The 23506-nt window shown below is 47.8% G+C and overlaps 1 protein-coding gene across 1 annotated transcript in view; it reads left to right on the top strand.

Moving 5' to 3' along the window:
• LOC108920389 (coiled-coil domain-containing protein 85C-A-like) overlaps positions 1-23506 on the top strand; it is a 90804-nt gene that overhangs the window by 44594 nt on the left and 22704 nt on the right. The window lies entirely within an intron of this gene.

Here is a 23506-nt window from a genome sequence, read left to right as displayed (position 1 = left end):
CAATCATTTAATTAAAGAACACACCCAATATGGCCGATACTCCTGTGGAATTTCATACACTTCCCGTAATGCCCCACTGTCATAAGGCAACACTTTTACATTCTTAACACACCAACAAATGAAGAGATCTGAATGCAGATACACAAAGTACAGTACATTAGTTTACAGTTTGGACTTGCTTTAGATAGTTCTTTCTAGGTCTGTTTGGATTTCCTCTGGTTGCTCCAGTTTGCTCCCACAGTCCAAGAGCGTTCAGGTATACTGATGATACTGAATTGCCAGTAATACCAGTCACTCAGCCACTAGTTTGTCAATGCTGGTCCAAGCCTGGGTAAGTGGTGAGTGCTGACACCAGGCAGGGCATTCAACTGTAAAATCTCTGCATCAATCACACCTCCAAATTCTGTGGCACTTGAAGGTAAAACAGCCAAACCTGAGTTCTCCTGGAAATAAACACTATATAATTGAATAGTAGTAGCAGTGTATTACACTTTGGATAAATTGTCTTACACTGATTTTTTATTCTGTAAATTGAAAATTAAGTTTCAAAAGCCAAGAGCGGATATACCAAAATTTTGAATAAAGAGTGTTCATAATTTGAGAATTTCTTGTATCTCTGTATGTTGGATAAATGCACGTTTTTTGCTCTGAGTTGTGCATCACTTTAGAAGAATGAGTTTACTAAATGAATACTAAATGAGTCCCCTGGGTATTTATAACACTCTGTAAATATGAAAGCACAATAAAGAACCCTGGTCGGGGCTATAGCAAGATGTTGACAAACTTAATGCACTCCTTCTTGCCAGCTGTTGGCACTATTTGAACAGGCATGCTAGCGTTATTTATTGAAAAATGCATACTAAATACTTCTGAAAAAAGTTTTTACCAGCTATGGATCTTCTCTGTTGGATTCATCTGTATAGTTGGAGAACATTTCTCATGACCAGCAGCTGCAGTAACAATCAGAGGTCCAGTTCTGAATGACCTGTCAGGAATCAGCGTACCTTTTCTTAATCGCACAAAGTTATAGAAGCAAGCAAGCGGCTGGAGCAGTTGCAGATTCTTGATCAGCATTAAACAATGTTACTGATGAACACTGAGCATCTAAGGTTCTCTCTCCTATTTTCTAAGTTTCCATACTGTTTTGTTCTTGTCCTGCTCTTCTGTCTTGTTTGCTTCTGTTGCTCGAGTTCTGTTCCTGTTCCTGTGCTTCAGTCTTGTCACGCCACTTTGTCCAAGTCCTGCTCTTGCCCTTCTGTTTCACTCTAGATCCTTGTTGTTAAATACTTATGTCCCTTTGTTCCATGTTTATTCTAGCACATTGGCACTTCATTTCACATGGTGCACTTCACTATCACGCCTCTGTTGAGGACCCCTTGCACCCGAATTTGGGCTTAACAGTAAACGGCATCTATGTCACTGTCTCGTTCGGACGCAACATTACAGAAAGATCAGCCTATAGAAAATTCTCAGTGGAGTTTTCATAGCTCCTGGGTGAGATTGCCTGCAATAATCAGTGTCTTGTGTCTCACCACTGAGAACTGCACCACTTCTCCACTTCCCTGATGCACACACTTTTTTACTGAGAGGATGAGCAGGGCGTGTGGCCACTCAAGACTTCAGACTCCACTTTCCGTCGGAACCTCGGGTTCCTACAGCCATTTCTTGCTTTTGAACTCCAGTCAGAAATCACAGTTCTCCAGAAGAGGAGAACCTGCAAAAGTGAAAGTGGAACGGAATATCAAGACTATACGCGGAAATTGGAGGCATCAATGAATATCCAAAAGCAGAGGACGTTTGACCCTGGAAGAGAGACAGAGATGATACCAGAAGGGATTATGTTTTTACTGTAGAGCACCCGATCACCACCTGGCTTCCTGTCCTGCATAACCAACCCAAGTACATACTACGACAATTATGAGTTGGGTCACAAACTGTGCCTCCTAGTTACTTTTATCTGTAAAAATGTCATGGTCTGGTGAAAGAAAGGAGGCAGATGTGTTTCTGGACTCCAGGGTTGCTGGGAACCTTATAGATATTTCCAATGCATGGGCATAGGGAGTAACATTGGAATGCGCTAGATCAGTTTACATATCAGTTCTCTGGATGAGGAGCTCATAGGATCTGCTGATATGTATATGGTGCAGGTGGGTCTGTCCCACACTGAAAGTATATGTCATGGCTGGGTCTGGAAGGAAGCGGCGGACCCAAGTGCAGAGCGGTACATGGGGTGTCTTCGGGGAAATCCAAGAGAAGAGGTCAGGGAACGGGCGAATGGTCTTCGAGGTGCAAACGTCGTAACAGGGAGAATCCAAAAGGCGAGGTCGGTACACAGGCAAGAGGTCGATGATCATAAAGAGGCACAGGATCGGGGTAACAAGGGACGGGATTGGGGAAGGCGTTCGGGAACAGGAAATGGCTAGAAGGTCACAAACGAGGAGGCTGATCAAGGTTCCACATCAGCTGCTGGTCTGACGCAGCCTTTTATGCTGCAGTCTGCGTTGCGTCCCAGGTGTTCCGTGTCGGCTTGGAGGTGTGGGCGTGGCAGCACCCCCCTGAGGAGTGGCCCCGAACACCCGAGGGCGACCAGGGGGACGGCCTCGAGGCCGAGGTACGGGCCGATCCGGATGACTCCTGTAGAAGTCGGCGATGAGGCTTGGATCTAGGATGTCTCGTGCCGCCACCCAGCAACGTTCCTCAGGTCCATATCCTTCCCAATCTACCAGATACTGAAGGACCCCTCCACGGCACCGGGAATCCAGGAGCGCCTGTACAGCATAAGCGGGTGCGCCACCGTCAGGCAGGAGTATTGGAGCTGGAGGCGCGGTTGCTGGCTGGTGTAGTGAAGTGGCCAAGGGCTTGAGGAAGGATACGTGGAATGTTGGATGTGTTCGTAGATGTTGGGGCAGTTGCAGGCGATACGAGACCAGGGTTACTCTGCGGATAATCTTAAAGGGTCCTATGTACCTTGGGCTGAGTTTCTTTGACATGTAGGGTCCTTGGAGACCCCGAGTCGATAGCCATACCCTCTCTCCTGGTGTGAGGGAGAGGTGCCGCCGATGTCGATCAGCTTGATGCTTGATGCGGTTTTGCGATTCAAGGCGGTGTCGTCTGACAGCCCCCCATACCTCGCTGCTGGTCCGGTACCAAAAGTCCACAGCCAGCACATCACTGGATCCCGGTTGCCATGGGAACAGCGGCGGCTGGTACCCTAGGATGCACTGGAACGGGGAGATACCTGTAGAAGTATGGGTGAGTGTATTGTGGGCGTATTCTGCCCACGGAAGATATCGAACCCACTAAGTTGGGTGTTCAAGACAGTAGCTTCTGAGGTACCGACCGATATCTTGCTGTAGCCGTTCTACCTGCCCATTGGCTTGAGGGTGGTATCCCAATGTCATACTCACCGTGACTCCGAGTTTTTTCCAAAAAGCCCTCCAGACACGCGATGTGAACTGAGGACCTTGGTCGGACACTACGTCTTCGGGTATACCGTAGAGCCGGAATACATAATGAAACAGCAACTCTGCGGTCTCCAAGGCAGAGGGGAGCTTGGGCAGAGGAATCAAGAGACAGCCCTTGGAAAATCGATCGATTACCGTCAATATGGAGATCTTACCCTCGGACAGAGGGAGGTCCACCAAGAAGTCCAACGCTAGGTGCATCCAGGGACGGTTGGGTACTGGCAGGGGTTCCAGGAGCCCTGCCGGACTCTGATTCGAAGCCTTGGACTGAGTACAGCAGCGAACAGAGCCGGATCACCTACATACTCTCTCTGCTCACGGGCAGAGCGCTTGATTGGGCGACAGCACTCTGGACAAATGGCTCACCCAGCACATATGCGCAGTTCAAGAGCCGGTTCCTTGCCATTTTCGGTGCTGTAAACAAGGGGCATACTGGAAAAAATGAGTTCACATTGAAACAAGAAACCTGCACATTGCGCCGGGGTCCCGTCAAAGTGGGTCGGGGGAGACAAGTGGAAACCGTGTGATAGAGACGGTGTTGCGTTTGACGAGTCAGGCGCTGCAGGATCGGCTGCGCGTTTCTCAATGGGCGGTGTGAGCGCCCGCGACGTTTTCAGCACGCTTACCACTTGGTTGTAGGCGGTGATAAGGTTGTTGAGCGCCTGTTCTATACCTGTCAAGCGTGCTTCGCGAGAGCCCAACTCCGCCTGTAGACGGTTCAGCTCCGCTGGGTCCGTATATGAGGCGGAACCTTCTGTCATGGCTGGGTCTGGAAGGAAGCGGCGGACCCAAGCGCAGAGCGGTACACGTGGTGTCTTCGGGGAAATCCAAGAGAAGAGGTCAGGGAACGGGCGAATGGTCTTCGAGGTGTGAACGTCGTAACAGGGAGAATCCAAAAGGCGAGGTCGGTACACAGGCAACAGGTCGATGATCATAAAGAGGCACAGGATCAGGGTAACAAGGGACGGGATTGGGGAAGGCGTTCGGGAACAGGAAATGGCTAGAAGGTCGCAAACGAGGAGGCTGAACAAGGTTCCGCATCAGCTGCTGGTCTGACGCAGCCTTTTATGCTGCAGTCTGCGTTGCGTCCCAGGTGTTCCGTGTCGGCTTGGAGGTGTGGGCGTGGCAGTATACAGTTTTTTTCTAATTACATCACTATACAACCCAGTAATCGTAGTCTACCCTTGGTGAGTTGCTCATGATTGCTTGCCCGGGGAAAGCAGTGCTCACCCACGTCTCACAATTCCATGAAGAGCTACATCCACCGATGTATTGATCTTTTGCCAGGTTTCACTCCCTCTAGGGGGAAAGTGTACACCCTTTCCAACCAGAACAAAAGACAATGGAAACTTATATACTGTACATGAGGTCTGAAACCTGGGGAAGAAGATGGTAGCCTACATCCTATATTGATTATAGGGGTAAAATGCTATCACTGTGAAATCTTCACCTCTTGCCTCTAATCACTTTTTCAATTCAATTTATTTTTATAGAGTGCTCTTCTCATGCAGTGACACAGAGTGCTTTAACAGAAGCATATGGCATGAAAAACAAATACATCAAATAAAGAAACAAAGAAGAGAGTTGACTACTGACTATCACAACATAATGCAAAAGTATAGAGCTATAAGTATGCCCACTGACCATGGAGAAAAGGAACAAAAAATTCCCAACTGAAAATTAAGGGAGAAAAAAACCTCTGGGGGTCCTAGGGCCAGTGGCTGCCCACCCCTCCTGGGCATTCTAGATTAAATAAGACTTCTAAGCCACTTTACAAGTAATAATGATATTGTTGCTGTATGATAGGTTGAATTCCCAGTTCAGCATGAGACATCTCGTCCATCATTGCAGTTGGTCATCATCTTCAGTTGGCATGGGGTGCGTCTGTGACTGCCGGCAGGCCTCCTCAGGTCTTATGTAGGAAGACTGCTCAAGAAGAAGAAATAGTTAGTTATTTGTATCTTAAACAAGTAAATTTAATTTGCATTGGTATAGAGGGCCAAGTGAAATTACATTTCGAGATGGAATGCCTGAGTAAACATGTAAGTCTTTAGTCTGGATTTGATGACCGATATGGACTGGGCATTTCTGACAGTAACTGGTAGAGTATTCCATAGTTTAGGTGCTCTATAACTAAAGGCGCAACCTTCTAATGAGGTCTTATCGATCATTGGTACTTTAAGGTAACCCACATCCAATGAACAAAGATATCGTTCTGAGATATAATAATCGATAATCTCACAAAGGTATGCTGGAGCAATGCCATGTACTGCCTCATAGGTCAAAAGTAGGATTTTATAATCAACCCTAGAAATGACCAGGAGCCAATGCAACGATTTAAGTACCGGTGTTATATGGTCATACTTCCTAGTTCTAGTGACAATTCTCGCAGCAGCATTTTGTACGAACTATAGCCTGGATACATTCTGGTATGGACAGCGTGATAGCAAAGCAGCCTGCTTGAAACAAAAGCATGAACCAATTTTCAGCATCCTGTCTACATAGGAATCACCATAATGTAGCAATGTTTCTTAATTGAAGGAAGCACAACTTAGTCAAAGCATTTACATGAGATACAAATGACAGCTTTCCATCCAATAGGACACCCAAATCCTTTACACAATCTGTACACTTGAAACTAATACCATTTGTGGTAAAGAATGGTGTGATTGTGTCAAGGGTTTTGGCATCACCACCTACCACAAGTTCCTCTGTTTTACTGGCACTTTGACTCTTGAGCAGGTTAATGGGACTAAGATTTTTTTTTACCAAACTGGACCTGAGGAGGGCATGTAACTTGATTAGGATTAGGGAAGGGGATGAGTGGAAGATGGAATTTAGCACGGCCTTAGGGCATTATGACTATCTGGTTATGCTATTTGGCCTGGCAAATGCACCCTCCGTGTTTCATATTGTGGGACATGATTAATAAGTATGTGTTGGTCTATTTGGACAATATTTTGATATTCTTACAGTCATATTAAGCACATGTACAGCATGTAAGGGAGGTGTTGCAAAGGCTGTTGGTCAATCAACAGTATGTTAAAGGAGAAAAATGTCAGTTTCATAAATATACTGTTCAATACTTAGGTTTCAGGGAGGGTGCGGTGGAGCAGTGGGTTGGACTGGGTCCTGCTCTCCAGTGGGTCTAGGGTTCGAGTCCCCCTTGGGGTGCCTTGCAACGGACTGGCATCCCGTCCTGGGTGTGTCCCCTCCCCCTCCGGCCTTACGCCCTGTATTGCCGGGTAGGTTCCGGTTCCCCGCAACCCCATATGGGACAAGCGGTTCAGAAAATATGTGTGTGTGTGTGTGTGTGTGTGTGTGTGTGTGTGTGTGTATGTACGTGTATGTACGTGTGTGTGTATGTACTTAGGTTTCATTCTAATCCCCAAGGGTGTGTCAATGGATCCTAAAAATGTCTCCTGCAGTGCTCTCCAGGCCACAGCCTAAAGCTATGAAAGGCCAACAACAGTTCTTGAGCTTTGAAAATGTTTATAGATGCTTTACATTTACTTATGTAGCTAATGCTTTTCTCCAAAGCATCTTATAGTGTTAAGGTTACAATTATTTACTCATTTATAGAGCTGGGTAATTTTACTAGAGCAATTTAGGGTAAGTACCTTGCTCAAGGGTATTACAGCCAGAGGTGGGGGTTGAACTTACAACCTTTTGGATCCAAAGGCAGTAGCTCTAACCAGTATACTACCAGTTGTCCCGTTTATTACTCAGGCATTCAGTGCAAAAGCAGCCCCATTGACATCATTATTGCACAAGTCACCTAGGTGCCTGCACTGGAATCCCAAAGCCATTCAGGCCTTTGAGGAGCTGAAACAATGTTTTACCACAACGCCTATCTTGAAACACTCCCACATTGCCTTTCGTAGTGAAAGAGGATGTCTTTGAAGTAGGAGTAGGGGCAATAATATCACAGAGGCTGGGGAACTCTCTAAAATTGTACCTTTGTGTTTTTTTTCTCATGGAAGTTGTCCCCTGCTGAAAGTAATTACGTTATAGGTAATCAGGAGTTGTTAGCCATAAAACTCACATTGGAGGAATGGAGGCACTAGTGGAGGGCACATTTCCATTTCACGATTAACTATTGTCCCTGGTTAGAGAATGGCAATGCAGATGCTCTCTCTCGATTATCTGAGGTCCAATCCAGACAGGAGTCACTGGACACCATAATGCCCTTCTAATGTTTTGTCACTGTAATTAGGTGGGCCCTACTGGATGACATCCAGGTAACTTAAGCACAGGGACCTGAACCACCTGGAAAGTCAATTATTAAGGAGTATGTCCTGTTGGCATTCCGTTCCCAGCTATTATATTGGGTCCACAACTCACCAAGCTTGGAGCATCCTGTGGTTGCTTCGAAGGGAAACAAATTGTACTCTGATAGTGATACACCATTTTTCTAAGGCCTGCCATACAATTAACATCACCATGCTTTAATGTTATTGAACTTCAGTCTAACATGGTCAGTCCGTCACCTCTCCGCCCTCACACATTAATGTGGATGGTTCCCCAGCATAAAACAATCTCTCTTGGACTCCAAACACTGGGCTCGCACGATCTAATACCTGGCGGACTTGGAGGGGTTTGGCCCAGAGTAGATGTCATAGGTGCCTGCCCGAGATATCCTGGACCTGACTCCAACTGAGGACTTTCATAGGCCTCACCCTGACCATCCAGCTCCTCCCCCTAGGGGACGATTGCCTTACCACTGACCAAGAGTGACTGGGACCACTCCTGGAGGGGGTGTACTGTCATGACTTGTAGTTGCAGTGACAATCAGAGGTCGAACTCTGAGTCACCTGTCAGGAATCAGCTCACTTGTTCTTAATCGCGAAAGGGATTATTAAAAGGCAGAAGCTATAAAAGACAAGGAGGAGGCTGGAGCAATTGCATGAAACAATGTTACTGGCAAACACTGAGCTTCTTTCATTCTCTCTCATACTTGGTTGTTTATTGATTATAGCTGTACATTGAATTCCATCATCCCTACCAAATCCATAGCTAAGTTGAAGGATCTGGGACTGTGTAACTGGATTTTGGACTTCCTGATGGGCAGATCCCAGGTGGTCAGGATTGGCAGCCACACATCCTCCACACTCACACACAGCACTGGTGCCCCACAGGGTTCTGTACTCAGCCCCCTCTTGTACTCCCTGTTCACCTATGACTACTCTGATAAGCACAACTCCAACATCATTTCAAGTTTGTTGACGACACAACCATCCTAGGACTCATCACCAATGGTGAAAAGACATCCTACAGAGAGGAGACAAACAGTCTCTCTCTGAATGTCAGCAAGACCAAGGGGGTGATTGTGGATTACAGGAAATCACAGATACTACACTCACCCTGTGCCTGAATGAGTCCAGGAGCTATGTTGTCTGGGGCTATATGCCCCTGGTAGGGTCTCCCATGGCAGACAGGTCCTGGATGACAGACGAGACAAAGTGCGGTTCAAAAACCCCTTATGAAGAAAAAATCAAGGCTTTCGTTTACCCCTCCCGGTATGGGGTCACCGGGGCCCCACCCTGGAGCCAGGCCTGGGGGGGGGGCTCGCATGCGAGCGCCTGGTGGCCAGGTCTATGCCCACGGGGCCTGGCCGGGCTCAGCCCGAAGCCATGACGTGGAGCCGCTCTTCGGTGGGCTCACCACCTGCCGGAGAAACCGTAAGGGGCCGGTGCATTGTGATTTGGGCGGTGGTCAGGGCCGAGTGCCCGGCCGATCCAAACCTCGGGCGCCAACTCTGGTTTTTGGGACTTGGAATGTCACCTCACTGGCGGGGAAGGAGCCTGAGCTGGTGCGGGAAGTTGAGAGATACCGTCTAGATATAGTCGGGCTCACTTCCACTCACAGCTTGGGTTCTGGAACCACTCTTCTCGACCAAGGGTGGACTCTCCACTATTCTGGCGTTGCCCAGGGTGAGAGGCGGCGGGCGGGTGTGGGCTTATTAATAGCCCCCCAGTTTAGCCGCCATGTGTTGGAGTCTACCCCGGTGAATGAGAGGGTCATCTCCCTGCGCCTTCGGGTCAGGGAACGGTCTCTCACTATCGTTTGTGCTTATGCGCCTAGCGGCAGCGTAGAGTACCCGGCCTTCTTGGAGTCCCTGGAGAGCGTGCTGGAAAGTGCTCCCACTGGGGACTCTGTCGTTCTACTGGGGGACTTTAACGCCCACGTGGGTAGCGACAGTGACACCTGGAGGGGCGTGATTGGGAGGAACGGCCTCCCTGATCTGAACCCGAGCGGTGAGTTGTTATTGGATTTCTGTGCTAGTCGCGGTTTATCCATAACGAACACCATGTTCATGCATAAGGGTGTCCATCAGTGCACTTGGCACCAGGACACCCTAGGTCGGAGGTCGATGATCGACTTTGTAGTCGTTTCTTCTGACCTTCGGCCATATGTCTTGGACACTCGGGTGAAGAGAGGGGCTGAGCTGTCAACTGATCACCACCTGGTGGTGAGTTGGATTCGATGGAGGGGGAAAAAGCTGGACAGACCTGGCAGGCCCAAACTCATGGTGAGGGTCTGTTGGGAACGTTTGGCGGAGGCCCCTGTCAGAGAGGGTCTTCAACTCCCACCTCCGACAGAGCTTCAACCAGGTCCCGAGGGAGGTACATCGAGTCTGAATGGACTATGTTCCGCACCTCCATTGTCGGGGCGGCGGTTCGGAGCTGCGGCCATAAGGTCTCCGGCGCCTGTCGCGGCGGCAATCCCCGAACACGGTGGTGGACACCGGAAGTAAGGGATGCCGTCAAGCTGAAGAAGGAGTTCTATCGGGCCTGGCTGGCTCATGGGACTCCTGAAGCAGCTGACAGGTACCGACGGGCCAAACGGAGCACGGCTCTGGCAGTCGCCGTGGCAAAAACTTGGGCTTGGGAGGAGTTCGGTGAGGCCATGGAGGAAGACTTTCGGTCGGCCTCAAAGAGATTCTGGCAAACCGTCCGGCGACTCAGAGGGTGGAAGCGGTGTTCCACGAACACTGTTTACAGTGGAAGTGGTGCGCTGCTGACCTCAGCTGAGGATGTTCTCGGGCGGTGGAAGGAGTACTTTGAGGATCTCCTCAATCCCTCCGACACGCCTTCCGTAGAGGAAGCTGAGGCTGGGGACTTGGAGGGGGACTCGTCCATTACCCTGGCTGAAGTTGCTGAGGTAGTCAAAAAACTCCTTGGTGGCAAGGCTCCGGGGGTGGATGAGATCCGCCCCGAGTTTCTCAAGTCTCTGGATGTTGTGGGGCTGTCTTGGCTGACACGCCTCTGCAGCATCGCGTGGAGTTCGGGAACGGTGCCTCTGGACTGGCAGACCGGGGTGGTGGTCCCTCTTTTTAAGAAGGGGGACCGGAGATTGTGTTCCAACTACCGGGGGATCACACTCCTTAGCCTCCCTAGGAAAGTCTATGCCAGGGTACTGGAAAGGAGAATCCGACCGATAGTCGAACCTCGGATTCAGGAGGAGCAATGCGGTTTTCGCCCTGGCCGTGGAACACTGGACCAGCTCTATACCCTCACTAGGGTGCTGGAGGGTTCGTGGGAGTTTGCCCAACCAGTCCATATGTGTTTTGTGGACCTGGAGAAGGCATTCGACCGTGTCCCTCGTGGCATCCTGTGAGAGGTACTTCGGGATTATGGGGTTCGGGGCTCGCTGCTACGGGCCGTTCGTTCCCTGTATGACCGGAGCAGGAGCTTGATTCGCATTGCCGGCAGTAAGTCAGACCTGTTCCCGGTGCATGTTGGAGTCCGCCAGGGCTGCCCTTTGTCACCGATTCTGTTCATTATCTTCATGGACAGAATGTCTAGGCGCAGCCAGGGAACGGAGGGTGTCTGTTTTGGTGGCTGCGAGATCTCGTCTCTGCTTTTTGCGGACGATGTGGTCCTGTTGGCTTCATCAAGTCAAGACTTGCAGCGTACACTGGGGAGGTTTGCAGCCGAGTGCGAAGCGGCGGGGATGAGAATCAGCACCTCCAAATCCGAGGCCATGGTTCTCAGTCGGAAAAAGGTGGATTTCCCCCTCCGGGTTAGGGGGGAGTTGCTCCCTCAAGTGGAGGAGTTTAAGTATCTCGGGGTCTTGTTCACGAGTGAGGGAAAAATGGAGCGGCAGGTTGACAGACGGATCGGTGCGGCGTCCACAGTAATGCGGTCATTGTACCGGTCTGTTGTGGTGAAGAGGGAGCTGAGTCGTAAGGCGAAGCTCTCAATTTACCGGTCGATCTACGTTCCTACCCTCACCTATGGTCATGAATTCTGGATCATGACCGAAAGAATGAGATCGCGGATACAAGCGGCAGAAATGAGTTTCCTCCGCAGAGTGGCTGGGCGCACCCTTAGGGATAGGGTGAGGAGCTCAGTCACCCGGGAGGAGCTCGGAGTAGAGCCGCTGCTCCTCCGCATCGAGAGGAGCCAGTTGAGGTGGCTCGGGAATCTGTTCCGGATGCCTCCTGGACGCCTCCCTGGGGAGGTGTTCCGGGCTTGTCCCACTGGGAGGAGGCCTCGGGGCAGACCCAGGACACGTTGGAGAGACTATGTCTCCCGGCTGGCCTGGGAACGCCTTGGGGTTCCCCCAGAGGAGCTGGAGGAGGTGTGCGGGGAGAGGGAAGTCTGGAGGACTCTGCTCGGACTGCTGCCCCCGCGACCCGGCCCCGGATAAAAGCGGAGGAAGATGGATGGATGGATGGATGCACTCACCCTGCTCACCACCTGTTTGCGACACTGCCGTCTCGCAGGTCCTACCGTTGCATCCAATCACAGACAATCAGACTGAAAAACAGCTATTACCTTCAAGCCATCATTCTACGTAACAGCCAGTAGTCCTTCAACTAGCACTGCTACACTTTATTACTGACACTATATTACTGCCACTTCTGGACACCTAGATATTTACTATTCAGTATTCACTATTTACTATTCAGTTTTACTTTTTACTACTTATTGTGCTTGTATTTATTGTTCTGCTTTACTTATTAGCACATCTTGTCTAAATATGTGTTTGTTCAAATATGTGTCTGTTTATGTATGTTCATGTCTAATATATGCTTGTATCGTCGATTTTTGAATCTGAGCCTCATCACAAGCATTTCAGTGGTCAGTGTATCCAGTATAACTGTGCAAATGACAAATAAACGACTCCTCCTCTGGTTCTATTTTTGAAGTTTTCATACTTTTTGTTTGTTCTTGTCCTGATTTTCTGTCTTGTCTGCTCCCATCACTTGAATTCTGCTTCTGGTCCCAGGCTTCATTTCTGATGTCGCCATGCTGCTTTGTCTATATCTTAACAAACACTTATATTAAGGAACATATTTTGCCTTTGATTGAAAACAACTGAGTGCTAATAGAATTTTACTACACATTCCATCTCCTTCATCACTTTATGACTTAACTCTTATGTAGGCAGGAACCTGATACTATAGGCCATTTAACAGTTTGAGATGTAGTGTGTAATTACTTTCCAAGAAATCTTGTATGTTAAATAGGCCAGCTACTATTTTGAGTTCAGTGTTACTTTTTTACACATCTACATGAAAAGTTTTCTCAGAATAGCATACTTTTAATAAATTAGTTTGGTTGAAGTTAAGTAAACTCTCTGGTATGTAGCAGAATAACTGAAGGTCTTTGTGGGAATAGAACTGCTTGTTGTAACAGGAAGTGGGGTCCTGATTTCCAGTTTCACAAGCGGTCTGATAGCTGCACACTGTAGGAATCTTGCCCTGGCAAGCATCTCTGTGTCTCACACTGATAAATGAAACATGGTGTACACTTCAGAGGAGCAGACATCTTTTTCATGTACGTTTTCATTATCCATCAAGGGTACAGATGAATATTTAAAAATGTAGCAGTGCGTATGGAGTGCAGTGGCTGCCCTGCACCAGTGGATTGACTTGTGCACATGTTGATGTTGTTTGAAATGTTTCAGTTACTGTGGAGTTCAGTGTCATGATTGCGGGACTAGTTAAATATATTTTAATTAATCAAAAAAGTGTGAAATATGATAAAAATGGTTTCTAGGATTATATCAGCAATGCTTTCATGTGACTTTGTTGTATGGTCACTTTGAATCATCCATCACTGGTCCTTTAACCAGATTTTTGGGAAAATGTGTGAAGTTTCACATCCATTCACCGTGCTCTACCTTCTGAGTTAGTTTTTTTTAAGATGAACAGAAACACTGATTCAGTCAGAGATGAACAGAATAAAGCCATAACCCCTATGTCTGTGTTTTCTCAAGCTGGATTTTTCTTGAAGTTGTGATTTTATTATTATGGGAATAAACCTTACAGGTACTCCAAAATTTCTCAAATATCTCACATATTTTTCTGATCTCTAATGAAATATAAGTGTTAGAACATTCTTTTTCAGTGCAAAGCTGTTGCAGAGTTGCCTTTGTAGTTGAGAAATTCTCGAGATGGCTTCATCAAAAGAGGGCTCAGGATCCAGGGCTGGTACTTTGACAGCAATGGGACTGTGCCACATGACCTCAAGTTGACCTTGGGTCTCACACATTTATACAATCAAACCTGTACAGTCTGTCTGTACAGTTGTTAGTTTCTGATAGTCCTATCAGATGCTGTCAAAGCTCCTTTCATACTACGGTGAGGCTGAAGGTTCTGACAGTGAGCTTATGTCAGCTATTTGAGTAGCTGTAAAATACTACCAGAGAGCATATTTGGTATCATTCTGCATCCAGTGAAACATTATATAAAGCATGGGTTGGTTGTTTCCAGTTACTCTTCAATCTCAAAAGGGTTTTTCAATAATTAAGGTAGACTTTGCTGCAGCTCTGAAACTGAAATTTGCAGCCTTGCAGTTTGAGGACTTGCCCCATTTGGAATGTTTTTTTTTTCCACTAGGCAAAGTTTTCCCTGCAGTGCACCTACTGCAATAGTAAATAATGTGTCAGACAACAATCCCAAATACATGAGTTCCAGCATGCTACACCCCCCTTCCTGCAGGTGGGATGCTGAATGCACTACAGACAAACCAAGGAGAGAGATCAGCAGACTGCAAGTTCTCTGGTGGCTAATTTTTGTGTCCTTTTTAATGTTCCAACAGATGGGTGGTCAACAAGTCTCAAGGAATGAATAATTAATTTTCTGAAATGTTCAGCTGCTTACTGAGTTGTTACAGGCAGTTAAGCAAAGGTTTTGCAGAACTCATCATGAAGCAGTATCTAAATGCACCCCTACAGTTAAGAACTGCTCAGAAACTGCCATGACCTCAGACTAGCTGCAGTCTCCATGGAAGAAACTCTGAACAATCCTGAAGGAGGAAACATGAAGAGAAGGATTATTTTATTATTTTAGTGATGTTTGGATAAAAACATAAACAAAATATTACAAATTTTGGGAATTTGAAGAGAAATGTTTGATTCCCAGGGAGCAGGCAGGTGAAGATCTGGACAAGTAGAAAAGTTGCTAAGATTCAGTGCTGCATGAGCTCCATCTCTGTCTTTGCCTCACAACCAAAGAGAAGGAAAAAACTGTGTTTGAAGAATGAGGTTACATGTAGCATGTATTAGAGTTGAAACACAGTATGTGCACACATGCACATATGTATACCATGCACACACAAAGAAGCAGAGAAGCAAAAGTACACACAAAAAACTTGTTTGCAGAATTTTACATAAAATAGCCATTTAATGATATAGAGTAACATCTCTCCCTACACTAACAACAGACCTGGTTGTCTCTATGTGCATATTATTCAGTGTTAGGGAAGTCTAATGGATCTCAGCAGTGTTCTGGAGAAAGTACGTGATTCAGTCTCATTCTGTCAGAGTAGTGGTCATTGGGATGAATCCCATCCAAATATAGCTGGGATGTTGTCACCTGTGGACATGAAATGAAACGACCCAGAGTCATGGGGCAAAACTGTGGCTGTACCACTGTACTGAAGTCATCTCAGCACCTGATTGGCAGATGAAAAGGAACATGCGTAGGGTGATGTCAAGTACTGAAAGCCTGGTCCAATCTGCTTGGCTTATAATTGTTATGCCTGTGAGCTTGTAGATGTGAAGAGGCATGACACTGGTGTAGTCAAACCTTTTATTTTGGAATAGAGAAATAAAGGAGAAACTGTATAGTGCTACACCGATGTCTGAAATAGTACATAAAAATGGGGAAAGCGCTGCTGGCCTGTTTGTGACAAATGCAATAATTGTGCAGTAATCTGTGAGTTGGTATTGGAAATTAATGTAAGGCAGTTCCTACGCTGTAGTAGACGTTTATCAGTTTGGTGGGAGGTTATTACTAATACAGTATATTAGTGTATGGATGTAGCAACAGCAAAATAAGATGATAGTAGCCAAGAAATGTCTGTGTTTGGTGCTATGGAAGAGATTGTCAGTAATATAGGGAGTCTATTTCACAAGCATAAGGGATACTCAGTAAACTGCATGGAGACATTTTGATAATTTAACTTACAAACGGAATACTCTGAACTAATAACCATGGATGAGAGTTCTGTTGTGAGGAATTACCTACGTGAGGTTTACTGCACACATGCTGTTCCATGTTTACAGGGTTGCACAATGAAATAAAATAACCACAATAGGTATAAATGTGATTACAATAAATTATAAGCCCTTCGTAGGAAGAAACAGTATACATAGTCACAAGTCACTACAACAGAATCATTATACAAGGGCCTATTATATGAGAAATAGGTGTGCTGCCATGCTACAGCTGTAAAATATGAATGACATCTTTACCACAGATAAATTTTAAATAGATATACCTGGGTGCCTATTATACAAAAGATCTCTCTCACTGGGTACACAGTGAACAGTGAAGCAGGAACCACAATATACTCTAAGAAAAGGAGGGTTCTACTCATATTTTGTGACCAGTGCAAGGCTTTAAAGCCACCATGGGTGCTGCAGATGTCCAAATTCTGGGCCTGTGCGCATCAGCAAGCAGTGCACTCAGGCATTGCAGTTTTATTTTTATGCTCGCCTTTTAGCTGTCACTAAATGTGGAGGCTGCACAGGCACGTGATATTCGAAATGTCAGAGAGACTCAAAGCATCATGTCAGGCTTTAGATAAACTTTTTACACAACGGTGAATAATGATATGTTATTATTATAATTATGAATTCTTTATTTACCTTATGCCTTTGTTCAAATTTATTTAAAGCTTTTGTGTTACAAAATTATAATGTGTTGGCAAACGTGTGACAGTAACATAAAAATATTGACCTGAATATTTTCTATTAATAAGCCATAAACATAATACTGAGAGCTTAACCCTGGGATAATGTTGGAATGATTTTATTGTCTTTTTATAGACACTTATTTATGCTATAGGCAAAAGTATTACCAGTCAGGTGGAGGAGTAGGCAGCTGGGGGAAAGCCCCCGAGTTTCTGTGGAAGGAGTGAAAGAACAGACTCCCATTCCAGTCCACCACTTCTTCCACTCACTGGAGTCTCTACCCCAAACTGCTTCATTAAGCATACATTTGGAACACATTTTATAGACATATTTTATTATAATAGAACCCCAGGATTGTATGGTAGCTTTTCCTATCTTCAATATACAGGGGATCATTTTGAAGAGCTGCAGTCATCTCATTGACACTAGCTTGTTACTTGTATAAAATGTATTACATTAGCAATAGCAGACTTGGTGGTTTCTATAATATTGATTCTGTTTCCATATACACAATGAGTATTGCTCAGCATCGTCTTTATCATTTGCAATAATAAAAATTTAATAGTATAGCTGTGGGGGTGAGAAGGGACTTCCCATCACCCTTTGATGCTTGTTGTATACTTATGTTTTAAAAATGTATGGTTCTAACGGTGACCTTAAATGTTGGTGATTGGTGGCTCAGATGGGAACAACTAGGTGGATAACTCTGATTATGGTTTAGCAATGTCTTGTTTCCAACCATTCTTGTGCATTTAGTTGCCTTTCCTGACACCTCTTGAGTTCTGGTTTTAGGTATGTGAAAATTGCTGCTTGCTCTGTAATCTTAAATACACTGGCATAAATGCAGATGTCACGCCGCTCCCATGCAACCAGTGACACTGATCAAGGAATGGGAGTATAAAGGGCTGCTCCAGACACAACGGATCGCGGAACCTACTGTTCAGCATTCTACAACCACTGCGTACAAACCCGTTCTCCTCGACTCCCTCCGTGTTCCTTGTTCCTTTGTTTGTCTGCCTTTGCATCATCGTCTCCCCGGTTTTCTGACTCCCTGCTCATTTCCTGACTGTGTATTTTGGATCTTCCCAATAACCACGTTTGCTCCTCGGTGACCCTTTGCCTGTTTTTTTTGACCAAGAGATTTTGCCTGCCCCATTGAATAAACACTTGAGCACCTGCAACTGGGTCCGTCACCTCTTTTCGTGGGGAAACCATGACAGTAGACATTTTTTTGTAAATGAAGAGCTTTCTCTGGTTTAATTTGTTCCTCAAGGTCTGCTGTTAAATAGAAATTTTGTCATAATAACTAAATAGTGCTAAATGGGAAAAATAAGTTATATTCCCGAGCCACAGAAAGGTTTATGCATTTTTTTCACCAGATATGGAAAATGTCATCCTATTTTTTAAAAACTGATACAATCACAATCATTGAGAAATGTGAAGAAAGCCAAAAATCAGAACTGTTCTGGATACCTTTAAATCAGGCTTAAGACCTACATGTTCAAAATCACTTTGAATTACCATTATTTCTTATGGAAATACAGTACCTCATTCCCAGAGAGAAATATATCACCTTAAGTTAATTAAGAAAATTAAATGTAGTTTTCTGAATGAGAAAACAACACCTATTGCACGGTATACAATATTGTCAACGCCAGATGCTAGGAGACAGGAGACAGGACCCAAGTGCGGGCGTGTTTGTTATAAATCCAAGGGACAAAGCAAGAATCGTGGTCAGGAACAGGTGTGTTTCAAAGAACTGAGTGGTGAACGTTGATCTGAGGGTAAATCTGGGTTGATGTTGAGGTGCTCGAAACCAAGGAAGTCAGGATGTAGGGCAAGGAGTCTGGAACAGCAAGGGAGGGGCAGGAATGTGAGTGAGGAAGCAGGGCAGGGCCAAAAATGCAGGATCACAGGGTGAGGAGTCGAGTGAGGCAAGGTAGGAGTCATGTGCACAGAGGGGACAGGTGTTCCGATACAATTTCGTGACCTGGGAGCGGTGGTGTGGCTCCCATTATTCTCTGCTGCACTGATTCCTGCAAGGTGTGCCTGGTTGCAATGTGCTTGGGGCTGTGACAGTACCCTCCGTCATGGGCAGCTCTCACTGCTCTGCAACCTCTGGAAGGGGCATGTCCCCTGGGACGAGGTGCCAGCCAGTCCAGGTGGTCCCTGTGGAAGTCAGAGATGAGGGAAGGATCAAGGATGTCACATGCTGGGACCAAGCTGCACTCCTCCAGCCCATACCCTTCCCAGTCTGCCAGATAGTCCAAGCCCCTTTTCCGGTGCTTGGAGTCCAGGAGGGAGCGGACAGTGCATGCTGGAGGCCTGTCTACCTCCAATGGGGGGGAGGAGGCACAGTCCTAGGGGTCATTTGCAGGCAAGAAGTCCTATAGGGCTTGAGCAGGGACACATGGAAGGTGGGACAAATGGGGAAGTGAGAAGGCAGTTCTAAGCCATATGTGACAGGGGTGATTTGCTAGATGATCTTGAATAGTCCTATGTACGGTACCTGGGACTGAGATTCCGAGAAGGCAATTTCATGTTTATGTCCCAGGTCGATAACCAGACCCTCTTTCTAGGTTGAAACAACAGGGTGCGGCATCACTTATCTGCCTGTTATTTATACCGTTGGCAACTCTGGTGTAGATGCTCCTGGACCTTCCACTATACATCCCTGCTTCGCTGACACTAGAAGTGCACGGTTGGTATTTCACTGTGGCCTGGGTGCCAAGGGAGCAGGGGTGGTTGATAACGTAGGAGACACTGAAATGAAGACAAGCCTGTGGAGGAATGAGTGAGTGAGTTGTGGGCATATTCGGCCCATGGAAAGAAACTGGGACTGTTTGTTTTGCTTGAGGCTGCAATAACTGCAATAGAAAGTCCAGGTCAAGAGGTCAAGCTGACGGATACCCTTAGATGTTGCCAGAACGCTCTCCACACCTGGGACATGAACTGTGGCCCCGTCAGAAATGATGTCTTTGGGGAGGCTATAGAAGCGAAAGACGTGTTGGAACAGGAGTTCAGCTGCATCTTGGGCAGAAGGGGAGTTGAGCAATGGGAATCAGGTGGCAGGAGTTTGAGAAGCAATCAATGACAACAAGGATAACGGTGTTGCCTTCGGAAGGGGGAGATCTGTGATGAAGTTGATGGCTACATGGGACCACAGCCAGGCCTCTGGTTTAGGGATCTGGACTGTGCACAGACCTTGCAAGCCTCCACAGATTCCTGGACATCATCTTGGAGGGCGGACCACCAGAACTTCTTCTGTATCATGGAGCGGTCTTGGAGCAGCCTGGATGCCCTGTTGCCGGGGAGTCGTGCACCCACTGAAGAAAGGAGCGTCTCAAGTGTAGCACTGGGATGCATTCCTTACCTTTAAGCCAGTCAGCGGGTCCGGGCTCCACCTCCAGAGCTACTTGGAGGTCTTGAAGGAATTGCCATTGCACTGCAGCAATGAAAAATGAGTCAGGCAGGATGGGTTCCGGGGCAGCCAATTCAGGGTCTCAGTCATGTATCCGAATGTCATAATTGTTCTCGGCCGGGGACATTTTCCATGAAAAATGAGTGCAAGGATGGAGTTTCGGTTGAGTTTCCTGTCACTGAGAGAGCACTGCCTCGACCTCTACCACTGAGGTATGAACCTCTACCATTAATGGGGGGGCGGGGGGTAATCCAGGTGTAGTAGCTCTGGGGTGGTGGTAAACAATTCCTTCAACTCCCAGAAGGCATCTCGGGCCTCAGGCAACCAAGTGAGCCAGGTTCCCCTCCCATACTTTCCTTTCACAAAAATGTTATTATCCAACAGGGGGGTGCGGTGGCGCAGTGGGTTGGACTGCAGTCCTGCTGTCCGGTGGGTCTGGGGTTCAAGTCCCGCTTGGGGTGCCTTGCGACGGACTGGCGTCCCGTCCTGGGTGTGTTCCCTCCCCCTCTGGCCTTACGCCCCTGTGTTCCCGGGTAGGCTCCGGTTCCCCGTGACCCCGTATGGGACAAGCGGTTCTGAAAATGTGTGTGTGTGTGTGTGTGTGTGTGTGTGTGTGTTATTATCCAACAACCTCTGCAGGGCCAGGCAGAAAGATGATATCAGAATGTCATTAAGATATGGAAGAGTACGGGAGAACTGGTGCCCTGGAGAAACCTGTGTGCGCGTACCTATTTGCATCAAGAGGGAGTAGCTATGGATCCTCAAAAGGTGTGTGCTGTGACCGAATGGCTAAGACCCACCACGGTGAAGGTGCTTCAACAGTTTCTGGGGTTTGTGAATTTTTATCGCCGGTTCATCCGCGATTTTAGTATCCTCGTGGCCCCCCTTGCCATTCTTACCGCTACCAAGGGCCTTCCAGAACTTGAAGGCTTGGTTCACCTCCATGCTGGGTCTCAAACACACCGACCCCTCCCTGCCTTTTGTGGTTGAGGTGGATGCCTCGCTTTTGGGGGTAGGTAAGGTTCTTTCACAGAGACAGGGAAGCCCGCCTAAGCTCTACCCATGTGCCTAAACTGAGAATTCCTGGCCATCAAACTGGCACTCAAGGATTGGAGGCACTGGGTCGAGGGTGCCGTTCACCTGTTCCTGGTCCTGAGAGACCACAAAAATCGAGAATACCTTGAAAATGCCTGCTGACTTAATGCCCGCCAGGCTCGCTGGGCCCTGTTTTTCTCCAGGTTCCAGTTCATGGTATCATACCCACCAGGCTCTAAGAATACTAAGGCAGATGCCCTTTTCTGGGCACACAACCCCGAACCCGCACCTGAAAATCCAGAACCGGTTCTCCCCAATGGGTGCTTGGTCAGCACCATGCAATGGCAGTTCTTCCGTGACCTACAGAAGGCCTAGGCCTCTGAAGCTGCTCCCCCAGAAAAGCCCAGTGGGAAGGAGTATGTGCCCATCAGGATGGCGTCCAATCTGTTGCAGTGGGCACATGACTCTCCCACCTCAGGCTATCTAAGCGTCCAGAAGACTCTATCCTTTTTGCAGGGGTGCTTCTGGTAGCCATCCATGCCACATGATGTCCAAGAGTAAGTCAAGGCCTGTGTCACATGCTCCTAGGTCAGGATCTCAATGCTGAAGCTTAAAGCCCTGTTGGAACCCTTGCCGATACCCTCCTGTCCGTGGTCCCATGTCGCAGTGGACTTCCCAGTGGACCTTGATTAACCAGTTTTCAAAGGCTTGCTGTCTGATCCATCTCCCTAAGCTGCCCACTGCCTTAGAGATGGCTGAGGTCCTGTTCCACCAGGTGTTTTGGCTGTTTGGTCTGCCAGAGGACATCGTCTCTGATCATGGACCACAGTTCACATTGAGGCTCTGGAGGGCCTTCTGGGACAGATTGAGGGTTACAGTGAGTCTTACATTGGGGTACCATCCTCAGGCTAACGGCCAGGCCAAATGCCTCCAGCAAGACATCTCTCGATACACACATACACATACACAGACTGAAACCACTTATCCCGAGCAGGGTCGCGGCAAGCCAGAGCCTAACCCAGCAACACAAGGTGTAAGGCTGGAGGGGGAGGGGACACACCCAGGACGGGATGCCAGTCTGTCACAAGGCACCCTAAGTAGGACTTGAACCCCAGACCCACCAGAGAGCAGGCACAGGCCAAACCCTCAGCACCACTGCACCCCCCCCTTCTCCCAATACTTGGAAGCCTATTATGCCCAGAAACAGCAGCAGTGGGCTTGGTTTTTGCCCTGGGCTGAATACACCCACAATGCTCTGTCCCACACCACCACCAGGGTGTCGCCCTTTCAGTGTGTTTTGGGGTACCACCCGCCTTGTTCCTCTGGTGGACCCCTCCAAGCCAGGTGCTGGCAATGGACGACCGGCACCAGGAGAGTGGCGAGACATGGCAGTCAGTCGGAGACCGCCTTGAGGCAAGCATGGCCCTAAACAAGCGCCATGCTCACCGCCACCGGCGGGCCCTGACCTTCCTGCCCGGGCAATGTGTCTGGCTCTCCACTTGAGACCTCCGGTTGCGTCGACCCTCCAAGAAGCTCAGCCCACAGTGCGTTAGGCTGTACAATGTACTCTGCCAGGTTACCCCTGTCACCTACAGACTGCAACTGCCTCCACGAATGAGGGTACACCCTACCATCCACGTGTCACCCTTTAAGCCACGTGGTGCCTCTCTCCTCCAGCTGTCTGCTGCAAGTGTTCCTCCCCCTCTGGTGCAAGTCGATGGGGAACTGGCGTACTTGGTGGGGACATTGCTGGACGCTTGGATTTGTGTGACTACGGTTCTATGATCTCCATTGGATCATGTTTGTTCATCGCCTGACCATTGCCTGTCCCTTGGCTACTCTTACCTCTCAGCTTATTAAACGACTTTAGAGCAACGTACTTGAGTTCATCGCTCCTTTCACCCCAGCAACATGACAGTAACATGGTGTTGGACTCTGCCAAGGTTGTGCCTTGTCTCCACTCCTGTTTGTGGTTTTCATGGACAGGATATCAAGGCACAGTCGAGGTCAGGAGGGCATTCTGTGTGGGAATCAAAAGGTGATGTCTCTGCTTTTTGCAGATGATGTTGTCCTTTTGACACAGTCACATGGTTGCCTCCAGCATGCACTGGAACGGTTTGCAGCCGAGTGTGAAGCGGTGGGGATGAGGATCAGCACCTCAAAGTCTGAGTCCATGGTTCTCTCACGGAAAAGGATGGTGTGCCCCCTCCAGGTAAGGGGAGAGTTTTTGCCCCAGGTGGAGGAGTTCAAGTATCTCGGGGTCTTGTTCATGAGTGAGGGAAGAAGGGAGCGTGAGATCAGCTACAGACTGGGAGCAGCGGCAGCAGTAATGCAGTCGCTGTACCGGACTGTAGTGGTGAAGAGGGAGCTGAGCCATAAGGCAAAGCTCTCCATTTACCAGTTGATCTACGTCCCTACCCTCACCTATGGTCAT

The sequence above is a fragment of the Scleropages formosus genome, chromosome 1 (assembly GCF_900964775.1).
Source record: "Scleropages formosus chromosome 1, fSclFor1.1, whole genome shotgun sequence".
Taxonomy (NCBI): Eukaryota; Metazoa; Chordata; class Actinopteri; order Osteoglossiformes; family Osteoglossidae; genus Scleropages; species Scleropages formosus.
Note: the sequence above shows the minus strand (reverse complement) of the source record. Positions and strands in the feature narration are given on the sequence as shown.